The 15,344-nt window shown below is 37.9% G+C and overlaps 1 protein-coding gene across 2 annotated transcripts in view; it reads right to left on the minus strand.

Moving 5' to 3' along the window:
• The window catches only part of LOC127874675 (uncharacterized), a 61,055-nt gene that overhangs the window by 23,354 nt on the left and 22,357 nt on the right, over positions 1-15,344 (minus strand). The window lies entirely within an intron of this gene.

Here is a 15,344-nt window from a genome sequence, read left to right on the forward strand (position 1 = left end):
TATTGCAGTTCGTGCAAATAGAATCGTTAATTTTACCTAAAAAGAAAAAAACTACACTTAAATTTGATAAAAAATGTCGTGAAAAACTACTACACAAAATCGATTCGATACATTCATTTGGGGCTATCCAAATAATGTAACTCGCAATTGAGTCGATTTTGCCCTTGAGTCGGACATTTTCATCTTGTTGTTTGAAAAAAGGAGGGGTGCAATTTAACATGAACTGAGACTTTGCAATAAACATTATACCATACTCAAAAGTAATATAATTTTTAAAAGAAATGTTTTAAAATATTGTATCACGATGAAGTTTATTATGTTTCAGTTGTAATAACTTCTGGTCGTTAAGTTGATTACCCTTCAGCTTTTTCTCAGGTAAGTTACCAAGCTTTCATTCTTTTTGTGGCAAGTTTTTACAACAGTGATCATTTTCGTTACAAACGTTTTGGATGACAGATTCAAGTTTGTAAATTCGACGTCAGCTTGGTTGCGGTTACTCCTATTAATATGGGGTCGATATACATCAATACATTACGTCTAATTATTTGGACTAGGATCCGGTGATCTGTTAATCAGGGACCTATACATACTGTTTGTATAGGTCCCTTAGTTGATGTTTATTAGTGATGTACTTCAGTTTTTAACGTTTCGGATTCAGTTGTAAGGCAACACGATGAGCACATCATGACTATTTCTCATCTTCACCACCGATCTCTTTCCGAAGCCAGTGTTGTGCCACAGAACACTTAGACATTGCGTTATGACTGTTAAAATATCGGGTTGTACTACTTTAGCCAAGATTTGAAGTATCTTTTGCATTTTGGACTTTATATAACATATTATTTTTTAAGTACACCAGAGACTTTATTGTCGTAACCGTATCTTTCTTTTTAATATTTTTAGTTGAAACTGCGATCTTAAGTTCTAATGGGTCAGTTTTCAATTTGGGCTTTTGTTAAGTTTTCTGCATATTCGGTTTAAATAAGAACGTGGTCTATTTGAACGTGGTTTATTTTACGTACACAATGAACACCGTCTGAAAGTAAAAACGAACTACATTGAATAATCATATATCTCCCCCAAACTGAATAAAACAACAAAATGACCAACATGAATAACTAAAGCACTTTCCACAGGCAATTAAGTATCAGTCAGATCACATATCATAATCTGCATGTCATGCAGGCTCCTGCACTTGACGACTGGACCGACGAATAGCCGGGGAAGGGACGGCTGGCGGAGCGGTAGGTTCACTAGTCTGGTCGGTCGAAATAGGAACTGGCTGTGTAAACGATTCTGTTTGTGTTTGCTGTCCCGACGCGTTATCCGAGGATGGCACAGCAATGTGCGGTGCGGTAATGGGGACGTTTGGATTGGTACGAGCCTGGTGTTCGGCGGATGTACGTGATCGACTCTCGGGCGTTTCCACTGCGATAGGCATTCTTGGCGGTTGGGGATATATCGGTTCATATTTTCGTAGGAACTTTCTGTTTCGGAGTGTTACGCGCCCGGAACCATCAATCCTGAACACGTATTGATCAAACTGTTTTACCTCTATGATAACATCTGTCTTGTCCCATTTGAAGGGGTGTTGACCAGTTTAATTCCGAATCCGCACATGATCTCCAACAATCAGTGGATGCAATCTGCGTGTGTGTTACTGTAGCCGCTCTCATGTGTCTGCGTCGAAGAGACTCCTCGCGAAGGTCTAAGGTTTCTCTCCAGGAACTGTGAGGTAGGTACCGTCCAGGGGTATAGAGATGAAGTCCCGTATCGGATGTCCAAAGATACAGACGGCAGGGGTAGCTTTGTATCTCTGTCTGGGTATTTCTGTAATGTAACATAACCCGCTGGAATGCATCTGTGTCAAGTTTGCCGTCAGGTGTTGCGTTGTCCGTAATAAGACGTTTCACAGTCTTCACACCAACTTCAGCGCGACAATTGCTATGTGGAAATGCGACGGATGAAAGCCTATGATGGATGCCCCAGTTATGTAGGACCATACGGATAGTGATTGAAGTGAACTTCGGTCCCTCGTCGGATGCTAATTCATCTGGAATCCCGAATGTCACAAACGTGCGTCGCAGACAGTCGATTAGACAATCTGCACCGTCGTTGGCTCTCTCGACTATGGGCCAATTCGAATATCTGTCAACTACCAGAAGGAAGTTACAGCCCTTGTAATGGAAGAAATCAGCGCACACACACACTGGAATGGATATTCTGGATTGGCGAGCGGTTTTGGTAGAACACTCGGGTTAGAGGGTGCAATACGATTGCATTGTTGGAATTTTGAGCGTATATTGCTTATCGCTGGAGTAATGCCTGGCCAGAAAATGGACGATTCTACTCTAGCTGTCATAGCTGTTACAACTTGGCGAGCCGAACGTAAGGATTCAAGAACCTCATGTCTAAGTCCTTAGGTATGACAACACGATCCTTGTAAAGAACCAAACCGTCTTACGTGTGCAATTGTTCTCGAAACGGGAAGTATTCTCTGAGCGGTTCCTGAACGTCTTGGTGATTTTCGGGGAATACAGATTGAATAATTTCCAGGAGTGTCTGCATATAGGGAACACTGGATGTAGCTGTAAGGACCCGTTCCCATGTTACGGATTGGAGCGCTGCTAGCATGCCAGCTTCATCCTGACTCGGCTCTGTTTCATCTATGATCCGGAGACCGCCCATCAATGCTGGTGCATGTATGAAGTCTAGCATACAGGCGATGTCATCGGGCAGGACCATCTTATCCGCTTTGCCAGTTGGATGTCGAGATAGGCAATCCGTTGCTTTGTTTTTGACGCAAGGGATATGAATCTTAAACATGTTACGGAGTGTTTGTTCTTTTAAGTTCCGAAGGCGCGTGTTGGAAATATTATCAAGTGTTCTGTCACCAAGAATCTTCAACAAAGATTGGTGATAAACAGCGCCGATCAGTTGACTGCAGCCAAGAACACAGAATCTGGCCTAATGCTTCACCTTGAGGCATACCTGGATTCTTCAGAATGTTTGAAACGACTCCCGACAAGAGTGACCTTCCGACAGTCTTTGAAACATAAAGGAGTTGAAGATGCACATAAACAGTGCTTCTGTAGCAACCAAAATCCAATTCACTCCTTAGACCAGTCTGTAGCTTAACAAGTAGGTTTGTTAGGGTCGAATATTCTCACACCCATTTCTATTTCGTCAGCTATGACCCGTTTTGATTCATCAATACCCTCCTGGAGTTCAGCAGACCGGTGCAACACATGGTCAGCTTTGAGGAGCTGACGAACGGCAACATTTTGTCCGCCATGCTGAAGGCGTATGCGATTTGGTTAGCAAGACCGAACCATGGACTATGTTTCGCGGTGTTGGGAAGTCCAGGAATGCTGGAAGGAATTTTTTACACGGCCTTACGGTGTCTGGCGTTATCTCAAATCCAGCGAGCTCGACGGTGTCCTCAACGAATCTGAACTTTTCGGGGTTCAATGTGATGCCATTCCTGCAACATATGTCAAACCACAAAGCAGCTTGGAAAAAAAATCGCCTCTATTGAGTCAGACCAAAGGAGGACATCATTTATGTATTTTGTTTTGTTTGGGATATCGGAAACTCGCTCGTCATATCTGCGAGTATACCCATCACCAGAGGCCACGTATCCCGGTGGAGCTGTTTTGTATCGATAGCGCCCCACGGCGTGATAAACGTAGATGGCGATCTTCTTCACGTATAGGGACACTATTGTACCCGTTCCAGACATCAGAAACCGTTTCCTTTTTGTCGTTTGGGATTGATCGCGCCTGGTGAAATGACGACGGCGTATGATGAGTTTCGCGGGTGGCATGGGCATTCAACGCCTGGAAGTCAACTGTTCTGCGAGGCTCACCATTCTTTTTCGCACAGACAACCATTCTGTGACACCATTTTACAGGTTCCCCAATGGGTACCGGCTCGATAACTCCAAGACGTACGTCTTGGTCCAGTCCATCTTTGACCGACTCTCGCCAGTGTATGGGGACAGGAATCGGTGTGCGATGGGCAACAGGTTCCGCTGTAGGGTCCACCATACGCTTCATTGGGGGTGTCTATCAGTGGAAGCGGTTGATGCTCGCATTTGTTGAAGTTGCTAGATTCATAATGTTTTCGTAGGAAAGCTTTCAAGTGTGGCAGATCATCATGCGTTGCGGGGTATGGGAGCGATGTGGGTGGATTTAGGGGTAGCTTGCGTCTGGGAAATTCACAGGCTGACAGGGATTCCTTTATTGGGGTAACCGCAGGATAGGGTATTTATTGCATGATCACCGATGACAGGGAATGTTTCAGGGATGATGCCAAGGGCTACACAGGCTTCACGACTGAGGAATATTCTGTCGGCAGCATCGGTGATGTATGTCTTTGCCTAGTCCCCATAGTTTCGCCTGCTTCATTGGTTGCACTGAAAAGCATCCATGATCTTGATTCCCACATTTGTAGCCTTATGCATCCGCATGGTTACCGGAATAAGGTATGACTCACGAAGCTTAACCGGTATATCACCTTTAGACTGGCAAGACAGCTCTGACATCCGGTCTCGGCCATGGCAGGGATTGTAGCTGAAATAGAGCTGTCATGTTTCAAAGTAAACCAAAGTGCTTTGTAAACAAAATGTGAGACATTAACAGTAACGAATGGCTGCGATTTTGATCTTTGTTTGATCCATGTGTCACTGAGTTTATCATACGCGTGGTGATCAGTGCATAGTGATCGTTCAATGCCGGATTCATCTAGCGAACACGAATTATCAATAATGCCAATACCATCAACACTTCATAAAGCATCAAATATAGCGCTGTTAGACAAGTCACTAGCTTGTTTTTTCTTTGGCCTGTCCTTTCTGCGGCATACGCTTTTAAAGTGGTGTTCACGATTGCAACTCTTGCATGTGTGTCCATATGCCGTGCATTCCTGTCGACGAATTCGCGCTTGGGCACCCCGGTCGTGACCCTTCCTGCCGCAATAGCCACATCGTTCTAGAGGCTAGTCATGTGATTGGTAGTAGGAAGAGGATTTAGTCCTTTTGTAGGAGCTGCTTGCTGCATCCACCGCGTAAGAGTCCACAAGTCTGGTGGCAGAATGTTTGTGAGCCTCCTTGGCCTCTACGAACTTAAAAAATTCCTCCAGGGTCATCTCCTGGTTTTTGTCACCCTGTAAGTCAAGTTGGATTTCAGGATCAGCAATACCTTTTGTTAGAACATCGCGAAGGATTACATCGGTATAATTGAAATTGTTAGCGCATGACGGACATGGTATTGTGAATTTGCACACGCTTGATTGTCCTCTTATACGGGCACCAAACCTGCGAACAGTTTCATCACGATCTTGTCGTATTTTATGCAAAGCTACTCTGGCCACCATAGTGTTTTCCTCCCGAACTGCCAGCGTTTTAATAGCTGCTTAGACCTCTGCCTCGGACTTTTCAGTGAGCGAGCTTCCTGATGAGCGTTGGAGGACCCGGCCAAGCGGCTTATCACAACATTCGAGAAGCTGGATTACTTTATGGCGCCCCACTTATTTAGTTGCATGGACGTAGTCGTTCCACCTTGCTTGAAAGTATGCCCAGTACGGTTGATCCGGTGTTTCCCCTTAGAGCTAAACTCCTTTCTGACCAGTAAGAACCATTTACAGTTGTGGCAACTGCCATGATTGTCTAAAGATATACAAGACCATACGTTTTCTTTTTCTGCGCAACATACGTCCGCGCCCTGAAGCGGATTTCCAGAAGGCTTATGAAGCTCATATCTGCAAGCGACATACTTCAATTGCTCAAGGGTTATTGTAGATACCAACATTGCCCGCAACGGAATCAACTCCCCAGAAAAATCTACAATATCCAACAATATTTTGTTAATGAAATATATACTATTTCAGAAAGATACAATCAGTTTCGATAGGTAATGTTTTTCTGCATTAGACATGGTTTTGCCGTTTATATAATATAAATATTACCCTCGCGTAGGAAATAGTTGTCATCGAAAACAGTAATGGTGATGACAATCTTTATCATTTTTTGAACAGGAATCAACAGTTTTGTACGACAAAAGCATGACTTGCTTTTGTTCCAATCTACTAACATATACATGTATATTGTTACTGATCTGTATTGAATTGTTGTCATGACTTTCAAATACGAATATGGACATATCTATGCACTTTAGTTCAAGAAATACCAGCATAAAAGGCCGTTAGCCATGAACACTTTTGCCCCCCCCCCGCCTGGGGGAATTTTGTTGACCCTATTTTTTTGCCCCCGGATCGAAAGATCGGGGGTATATTTGTTTTGGCCTGTCTGTCTGTCTTTCATTGTTTCAGTCATTGTATGTGTGTGTCACAAAACTTTAACCTTGGTTAAACTTTTATAACTTTTGCAATATTGAAGATAGCAACTTCATATTTGGCATGCGTGTGTATCTCATAGAGTTGCACATTTTGAGTGGTGAAAAGTCAAGGTCAAGGTCATCCTTTAAGGTCAACGGTCAAATATCATTGTATTTTTCGTTCCTTAAACTTTAACCTCCGTTAAAGTTTGGTCACAACTTTTTGAATATTGAAGATAGCAACTTGATATTTGGCATGCATGTGTATCTCATGGAGCTGCCCATTTTGAGTGGCTAAAGGTCAAGATCAGGGTCATCGTTCAAGGTTAAAGGTCAAATTTATGGCTTCAAAGCGGCGCAATACGGGGCATTGTGTTTCTGACAAACACATATCTTGTTTTAATCTTCTTTATCCGCTGACTCTCATGACACATTGTTTGCAATTGGCAAGTGGGGCGTTACGGAGAAATTTAACTTTAAAATACATGAGTGTAAAACGTTTTTTAATATTTGTTTTTAGATAACCTTTCATACAAAATGCAATTTTTTTTTAAGAAAACAACTTATCTTAACATTCCTTAATAAAAAAAAGATTGTAATCATTCAAAGGCCACCTATTATGTTTATATAATGATATTTTCTATTAAACATATTTGTATATGATTCGCTTACATATTCCTTTAACCTACTTATTTTGTGTCAAACATATTATTTCAGAGCATAATCTTATTTTTCTATCAAACAATATGCCAACAAGCTTGGTAAAATAATAACAATAATCAATGTAACAATTATTAATCATGTTGATATTAACAATAATAGTGATACTTATAATGATGATAAATATATAGCATACATAGGAATTCATCTCTCAGGCAAATAATAGACAGATTAATACTCAAATTAGAAGATAGTTATAACCTGATAATTGTATCATCTTGAATATAGCTAATATTATTATGATGATGATTATTATTATTTTATACTTTCAAATCAAAGTGTAACTAACGATTTGACTTTGTTTCATTTTCATAGTTAGGACACAGGAGTTATATAACTGATCGTAAAACACTTTATCAAACAAATTGTCAATTTCAATTCTATCATCATTGTCATTCTCATTCTGATTGGTGTTATCCTCTTTCAACTTTGTACAAAGTATATCCACTAGCTCACTGGGGAAAATGTCACTATCAGTCCACACATATTCGATTCCGTCAAGTATCCGGCCACTATTTTGAATATCAAGTAAGCAGGTATATCTTTCATGGGCGTATAACCAAATATATGTTGGGTAATTAGTACGTCTGGTGTGCATGTTAAGTGTTGCTTTACATCGAGGTAGCAAACTTAAGTCAATAGTGTCGCATGATTTCAGAGTATTACCTTTGATCTCACTTCTTTTATAGAATGTATCAAACCGGAGCTTATTTACACCTGAGTAATTTGGCTTTTCATACATATAACAAACAAAATACTCAACTTCCACTAACAAGTCATCACTACACTCCTGTCTTTTACCAAACATGGCAAAGGTACGCAATAAGTCTGTATTTTTCTCGAGAAGCTTTACTGGATCTACTATCTCCCTTCTCACAAATGCGCTCATAGTACCACAACCAGTATAGCAGTGAATTGCGGGTAACACTGACCATAAGTCATTTCCCTTTGCTTTTACAATCGTTACTACGTCGATGAATCTTCGTTTGTTTCCAGTTCCGGTATCAAATAGGATTGAAAGCCCAATTTGTGTACAACATCTAATACGAAACACTAAGACATCTGTATCGGGTGATCTCACAATTATGGTTTTGGTGCCAGGTTTAAATAATTTTATGTGCAGGGAGTGCAAAGTAATTCTTGTATTTGCTTCCTCGTGCGACAAAAACAAAGATTTTCCTGGAACTACCTCAGTTATCAGTCCGTCATAGCTTGTTGGCAGACAGTATCGTTCACCAAGAACAAAATAAATTTTGCGAACCTAAAGTTGTTCTGCATATTTGTCAGTGCTCCATTGTTCCAATAGTAATTTTAGAAGCTGTGTTTTGTTAAAATCGTGTGAAAGAAAACTTTTCCACTTCCTGCGGGTTTTGGTTTTTGCACCTGACAATAGAAATGGTGGTGATTATTTGACTGCAGTTTCATGATAGGTATCTGTGACAAAATCACGACCAAACTTTGAATGGTGACCAAAAACCATCTTGGCTACTTCTTCAAAGGTATCAGGCACTGATACCAGGATGTGTAGTACTGCGTTGCCATCAATGATACTGGTAACATCATCATTTGGTATTTGTTCAATTAGTCTCCATATAATGTTAAAGCATTGCTTTATCCATCTTCACTGGCATTCCATCAGCTGTTTCCAAAGACCAAGGTACTGGGGACAGTGGATAAGAAAGTGTCGTTCGATATCAATATCATTCTGAATTGAAAGAAGAAGCAATTGTGCCAATATGTTGCGTTCAGCTTTAAATTGTGCCAGTTTGTTACTAGAACTTCTAATTGTCTTACTCACTGCGGATGTTGCAAATATCTGTAGTTTTTTTCGCTTGACAGGGTCATGTAAGAATATATGTTTTTCAATGAGTCCTCCAGTGATAAAGGCTTCCATAGCAGCACAACCAATATATACTGCTTTAAGAATGTTGGCAGATGAAAACCAGATGATAAACAATACAACTCATCCATTCCATCCCCCACATCAAATGGGTTTGGAAAATGTTTTGACAGCTAATCTTTGAGTTTATAGGTTTTCTATTTTTCAGTATATCAAAAAGGGTGGTGTTTGAGGATGTAGCTAAGGTATCTTTCCTTTATCATTGTGAGCCGTCCCACATTATGTCCTAGTACAATATACCCTTCAACATAATTACATATGTACTTGAAAGCTTCAGTGTGCACTGGTTGGTTAATGCTTGCTTCTGAGCCTTCGTGACTTGCATGGCGAGCCCAAGGTCTTGTATTATTTCTTTTGCAAGTATTATAGTTAATTGCTTCATGGGAAATACCGTTTTGATCCTGAACTTCACAAAACATCCGTTTATCAAATTTTGAATCGCTGTTGGCTTAATTGATTCTACAGCACATTTTGTAACGCATTAAGTTTAATTGTTCTTGCAGCCCTTAATTTTGATAATACCTTTGTCACAAAAACATGTAACTATCTACTGGAAACAGAACAGAGCTCCTGGTAGCATCTAAGGATATACGCCTGTACTTTGATGTAGATGGCTTATTGTCATCATCATCAGGATGAATGTACCCGCTTTGGAACATGACTTGGATTGGTGAACAACTGGTAACCTCACCTGTGTATTCCATGTTTTTCAAAATCCAATTGTGCGGGCAGATTACATATGTACTATTAAAGTGGTCGTGTCGATGTATTGAGGATTTGTATGTTGACCTTGTAATTGCTACATTTTTAATTTTTTGGAAACTATAATTTGTTAGTAAATGCACCTCTTCCTTTACTGTACTTGCAAAGTGAACAATACATAGTTCCCCCTTATGTATCTTTTGGCAGTTCTATGATTGTTTTAGGTGAATAGGCTTTGCCATAATAAGTTTCTAAAAAGAGACAATTTAGAGAATTTCTGCCCTTTTTCATGCACTAGTACTATTTGAATACTATTATGCTTCATTTTTAAAAGACACAATATACCTAGAAACCTAGATTTCTTTTATTGAAGATTTTCTTAATTGAAAGCCGTATAAAGAATTAAATAGTACATTTCACAATGTCTAAATTCGATAGAATAGGCTGGGGCACCAGTTATTTAGCAACAATATTGCTTTATAGAGTAAACAGCCGCATAAAATGCAAATTGAAAAGTGTAAAAAGGCAAAATAAGGAGTATGCGTTTCAAAGTCCCATAACTCTGCAAAGCCGCAACAGAATTTTGCAAACTTTTGCCAGGGAATTCCAACTTCCTAGAAGGTTAAGAAAATAAGAAAAACATAACCTTGAAAATTCCCCCTGGGGGGAGCAGGGTCATTATGACAGCTCAAGGTCTATATCATGAAAGGTTTGTTTAGTCAAAATATCCGTGCTTTATTTTGCATTGAATTTATCATCAGAATTATCGTACGTTTGTGTTGCAACAACATCGAATTTTTTAAATTCCGTTTCCAAGTTTCCCTATCTATCATTAAGGAAACGTTGAGCGAAAAGCTCGGATAGGTTAGGTTGAATCTGTTCAGGTCGTTTATAGAATTCAGCCAATTTCAACTCCGTTTCCGGGGAGCTAAATTTAGTTGTGTGATGAACGGAAAAGTGGCATGCGACTGTCCATATAATCGTTGATTTCATCTAAAAAATATTGATACATTTTCCTTCACATTCATCGTATCTTTTAATAGCAATATTCTTTAACTAACTTGTTTTGTGTGGACTTAAGCAATTCTTCAGCCTTGTCCAGTCTTCTCTTCGGTACCTGTTACGAAACAGATCCACCATTTATTTGTCATGACGTTGACAAGCCATTTTTAACCTCAAATAAACACCATGGCAGTCTAGTGGGAGTCTAGTCTAAGACAGCATGTTATATTATTCTCTTTAAAAAGTTCTTTTTGATCAAAGCGAATATTTGTATTTGTAAATGTTATCGAGTAGATATAGTATGCAAATAGTCGAACAGTTACCATTACACTGCAAATTGTTCGCACAAATACTTATAGTTTTAACGTGTGAGATTTTAAGCAAACGTCTATTGCAATTTTAAAGTGACACTTGTTAGGGATCCGACATTGATTCAACTAAAGCTAGAAGTTAAAAGAGTGGAGATTCAAACAATATTTTAAACTCTTATCATTTGCATTGATCGTTCCGAAATGAAGGTGATCCCTGTTGTAGTCTCTTGTTTTTTGTATCTTTTGTTTTTCATATAAGGCTTTTGTGCAGCGTCAGACTGTTCGCAATTCGTATGCTGCCATGAATAATAGATAAAACTAATACATGTTTTTCAATAACTAATACACAGCTTCCGTCGGATATTTTTTAAACGCTTTATACAACTGGTATTGTATTTAAGCAAAACTGTTATTATATACATCCTGATTTTTATAGAACATAATCAATAATAAAGACTCATTTTATGAAAATGTGTGCTTTGCAGTTAAAATCTGAGCGATAAAACTGTGAATTATGTTTAAAGAAAGAAAAACATGTAAACTCAAAAAATCATGAGTGAGAAAGGTTGATTGTTTAAATAAAATATGAAATATACTTTGCTAAATATCATTAATGTATAACCTATTAAATGCACTTCCAGATTTTGTACGGCCGCACATTACACATAAACACATATTTATATGTTTTCCTTTTTCGAAGAGACATCAGAAAAGACACATTTGTTTTTCAAGGGCATTACTTGTCGATTCAATAAACATACAGGAGGAGAACTTTATGAGAGTATTTATTTTTGTGTACATCATACAGATAATGATATCGTCCAAAAAGTTTCACAAAATTAGTCCCCACTGTATTTACCCATGTAGTTTAGGATTTCAAGATAGCATTGTGCACGCATCGACCTACATGATCGCATCGCCAAATACGATTTATTTAAAGGATGTTAGTGATCCGGCCTGCGCGGAAGTCTTAGAACTGTTTGTGGTGTTGGAAGCTTCAAACAAGTGTCCACTACGTTTTTAAACATACTGGGTTATCAATGCTTTCGGTGCCTCCATAGGTGCATAATTCCTACATTAATTATCGGGTAAGTTGTTATAATATTGCAGAATATCATATTCCAAACTAAATGAGTGGTTTTAATTGTATGCAACGTATGCATTGGAGATTATTTTACGAAGTTAGCCTGCGTTTCAAAAATAACAACAACTTAGGATTAAAAAGTAGACGATTGTGGTAGTAATAGAAACGGTACATGTTGGTTAGATATATATTTGTTTGAAGATTATTTGGTTGTTTTGCAGCACATTAGTGAATGTGATTTGTTACCTAATCGATACTTTTGTATTTTGTGCAATTTATTCAAAGCAATTTTACCACATTAACCTGTGAACAGATATTACATGTCATAATAAATTGCATTCCTTCACACCACCACCACACACACACATGATTGCAAATGATATAATTAACATGTCATTAAATTTGAAGACCATACTGTAAAAAAACACTAATATGGGAAGCGAACAACGACAACGAATGAGGCCTGGTATTGTAATTCGCATGGGGAAGTTAGAGGGTTAGGGTTAGGATTAGGGGTCGGGTTTGGGTTAGGGTAAGCCTTAACCCTAACCTTAACTCTAACCCGACCCCTAACCCTAACCCTAACCTAACCATAACCCAGGGTTATCTCCCCTATACCAGGCCTCGCTCGTTGTCGTTGTCCGCTTTCCCACTAATATTCTGCAGTATAAGACGTCCGCTAGGCGTACGGTTGCACAAAAGGCTCGCCGATAATTAAACGCTTCTGGCTGCTGTCCTGCGCCATCGACTTACTGAACATTTCGGACGATAAAACCCTTCTCCTTGAAAACTATTTCATCTTCTGCTACGAACATAAAGCAAAGAATGAATTACGCTTCACATTTACCGCTAAAGCCACATACCTTGAAATGAAAGTCAATTTAAGTATAAATAAGAAACATATTTTATCTATGTTAATTTGAATATATCTTGTGGTTACAAGGTAGAAATCCGTCTTTTTTGCGCTTTAAAACTTAAAAAATAATCGCGCTTGTTGAAATTGACGTATACGTCTAGAAATCCTACTTTCGGTTACTTGCTAACTAGGCATAGATTTAATTTTATCTATGCCAATTAGTATATATCTGGGGGTTACAAGATACAAATCCGTCTTTTTGTGCTTTAAAACTTAAAAATAATCGCGTTTGTCGAAATGGACGTATATATACGTAAAGAAATCCTACTTTCGGTTTTAAAATTTAAAAACATATAATGACTTGCTAACTAGATTATAGATTTAATGAAAATTGTGCGCACTTTCAAATTGCGTCTATATGTATTGATTAACAGAACAGAACTTTATTTCGACTTGTACATAGTACATCATCTGTCTTAGTCATGTTATATTATACATTTCAAATGGTCACGTGAAAAAGAAAGTAGGTGTTCAATTATAATTAGTGTATATAACGTATTACATATTTACATGACAGTGGTTGGAAACAATCGCAATGTTAAAACATATTGTGACAGTTGGCAATCGATTATCATGCTGCTTATATTTATGTTAAAAAAATAAACCAAAATGAAGAGTGGATTGTCGTACGCATATGAAGTGGATACATATGCTACTGATAGACAGTGCACATTTGTGTTAATGTCTACAACAAATTAAAATTACACAAATTAAACTATGGCAACAAATTAAACAATCAGGCACGTATATTTCACATCTGTATACGAGTAGATATTAATTATTTCTTTATTCGTCTAGAGAAATGTGAAAGATGAATAATAAACTAGAGACGATACGGATCATTATAATAATAAAAACACATATGCATTAAATGTGGAAACACAAGCAGGCATTTCATTTCAAGGTGTGTGGCTTAAGGAAAAGAGCAAATACTTTTCTTCGTGACTTGGTTGATGTAGAAAATGCATAAGTACTTCGAATTCGCAGGTTCTCATTATCATTCTCTCACGCCGAAGGCTTGTTTGTTTCACAATTAATAATAAATTGCGAAATTTAAAGACTTAAAACAAGCATTGCATCATTGGATACTTACGCTGGTAGAATAACTCTAACGAAAACATATGTTAACTAATCGACTTAAAATAGAGGTGTAATATTATGTCTGGATTAATAACTATAATTTGATTATTATATTTCATATTAAAGATTAAAGTATGCAAGCGTAATGATTTGTAAAAGTATTTGTAATTCATTGACTTATGTAAACTTTTGCAAAATAACAATTAAAAGTATGCAATAGATTGCATTCATTACAAACCAGCAAAATTGAACCCAGACAAAGAACAATGTTACAAAGCTCGATTTTTGTATTGATAATCATCCGTTGAAATCGGTAAAATAATACAACCTTGTGGTATGTCTTCATTGATTTTTGTGTGTGAAAACGTGTAGTACTAACAGTGCTTTTGAAATACACCGTTAATGTTTAATTCCGAGACAAGGTTCCTTCTTTGCGACAAATGACCAAACACCCCGTAGACACCAATTCGACGGAGCATAAACAGACAGGGTCGCTTTCACAAAAATAACACAAAAATAACGCTTTATACGTATAAAACATTTTTATCATCATTAAGTAAATGTTTATAACCCTAAATATTTATTTTTTACGGATAGCAGATTCATACACACACACACACGAACGCACGCACACCACCCCCACTCACTAATGTTCACACAACAATAGAGATAATACTGACAGTTCAAGGCTTATGTTTCATATTAAGCTTCACAATCGTCTACATATGTATGTATTTCTATCTTGTTCAAACAGAGGAATTACATTTGTGAGCTGTTTCTTAAAACTATTTAGTACAATTATTAATAACCGCATCGAATGTTTTTGTGAGAATAATAATAGTATTTCGGATGCACAATTCGAATTATTTGTTTTAAGGGTTATTCAACAATCGATGCTATATACATATCAATGTCTATTGTACAAAAATACATTAATGAAAATAAACAGGCTCTATGTAATTTATGTAGACATGCTGAAATCTTTTGATGGTATATATAGACATATATATACAACTGGCATTAGAGGTAAAATTTTGCAAATTGTTAAAGATGTATGAACATGTTTAATCATGTCATACTTATTCTGACTTCTTCCGTTACTCGGTTGGTCTACGCTAGAGAAAGGTCATGTCCCCTTTGCTCTTTTCTCTGTTTGTAGAGGACCTAGAGATGTTTTTACAACATAATATAGATTCTGGTTATACCATTGACGATGTTTTACTTATATTACTCCTTTTCGCCGATGATATGGCCATATTGGGTAAAAATCCTGAAAAAGTCCAAGCCCATTTGG

This window comes from Dreissena polymorpha, chromosome 3 (genome assembly GCF_020536995.1).
Source record: "Dreissena polymorpha isolate Duluth1 chromosome 3, UMN_Dpol_1.0, whole genome shotgun sequence".
NCBI lineage: Eukaryota > Metazoa > Mollusca > Bivalvia > Myida > Dreissenidae > Dreissena > Dreissena polymorpha.